Source organism: Sorex fumeus, unplaced genomic scaffold (genome assembly GCF_029834395.1).
Source record: "Sorex fumeus unplaced genomic scaffold, SorFum_2.1 ptg000032l, whole genome shotgun sequence".
Taxonomy (NCBI): Eukaryota; Metazoa; Chordata; class Mammalia; order Eulipotyphla; family Soricidae; genus Sorex; species Sorex fumeus.
In genome coordinates this window covers 4,638,731-4,640,246 of record NW_026606089.1, presented here as the reverse complement: position 1 = coordinate 4,640,246, position 1,516 = coordinate 4,638,731, and the positions used below count along the sequence as shown (strand labels likewise).

Below are 1,516 nucleotides of genomic sequence, written 5' to 3'. Positions count from 1 at the left end.
CTGAGGTGAGAACAGCAAAAGGCTCTATTTTAATGTTCTTAATGAAGGATTCAGGGAACAACATTAAACAAACTCATATACCATCTTCCAAAAGAATTATTTTGTAAAACTGATGCCTAGGGTATGGTAAACGATAATATAGTAAAAACCATATTTTTATTTCTGGGACTTTAAAGTTCTAAATCTATTTATTCATGCTGCTTTGAAATACATTCCTTGATTAGGAATCATTGTCTGCCATAGGAGTGAGGAAGGACAACACTGAAAGTAATAAGAAGCGAAAAATATGGAAAAATTAACTCCTATTAGGTTTGATAACACATATACTAAAATTGAAATGATACAATGATGAGCATGGTCCTTGCACAGAGATAACATGCAAACTTGTAAAGCATTCCATATTTTTGTTGCAAGAAGAATGAACAGGTCTACTTTAAGCTAAGACAATCCCCATAAGTAAAAAAATTCTACATAAAGAGAGCACAAATCCCCAAAACAACAATCTCTCTCAATGTCAATGGACTAAATGTGCCAATTCAGAGGCACAGAATAGGAAGATGAATTAGAAAACTGAACCCAACATTCTGCTTCCTGCAAGAAACATGTCTGAACAATCAAAGCACCCATGGGCTAAAGGTAAAAGGCTGGGAAACAAGTTTTCAAGAAAATATCACCTCCACAAAGCTGGAGTGGCCATACTAGTATCAGACCACATGGACTTCAGGCTAAAGGTTATCAGAGACAGGGAAGGTCATTTCTTAATGGTCATGGGATATGTACATCAGAAAGAACTCACCTTCCTCAATGTATATGATCCTAATGACAGACCAGCAAAATACTTTGAAACAACTTCTAATAAACTTATAGAAAAACATTGATAGCAACACAATACTAGTAGTAGATTTCAACACTTCTTTGTCACTTCTCGATAGATCAAACAGACTGAAGCTCAGCAAGGAAATATTTTCTTAAGGGAAGTAATGAACAACCGTTGGCTTAGGGAAGAAATCAAAGAGGAAATAAAAAGTTTCCATAAACAAATGAGAATGAGGACACGAGCTACCATAACTTGTGGGACACAGCAAAAGCAGTGTTAAGAGGAAAGATTATAGCTCTGCCAGAATTCATCAGGAAGAAAGAAAGGGCCTACCTGAATAAATTAGAGCTCAAGATTTTGGAAAATAACCAACAAAAGTAGTCCAAACTAGGCTGGAGGAAGGAAATAATAAAACTTGTACCAGACATCAATGAGCTAGAATCCCAAAATACAATCCAGAAGACCAATAAGAACAAAAACTGGTTCTTTGAGAAAATAAATAAGATCAATAAACCATGAGAAGCCTCTCAAAGAAACAAAGAGAAAGAATTCTAATAAATCGAATCAGAAATGCAAAGGGGGGTATCCTAATAGGAAGTACAGAAATCCATAGGATCATCAGAGATTATTTTGAGAATCTTTGCAGCAGGAAATGAGAGAATCTTGAAAAAATTGATAAATTATTGGATTCCAATTACC

General features: G+C 35.0%; 1 pseudogene; it reads left to right on the top strand.

Moving 5' to 3' along the window:
• The first annotated feature begins 309 nt into the window (after positions 1 to 309).
• On the top strand, positions 310 to 406 carry LOC130025851 (uncharacterized; annotated as a pseudogene).
• The last annotated feature ends 1,110 nt before the right edge of the window (positions 407 to 1,516 follow it).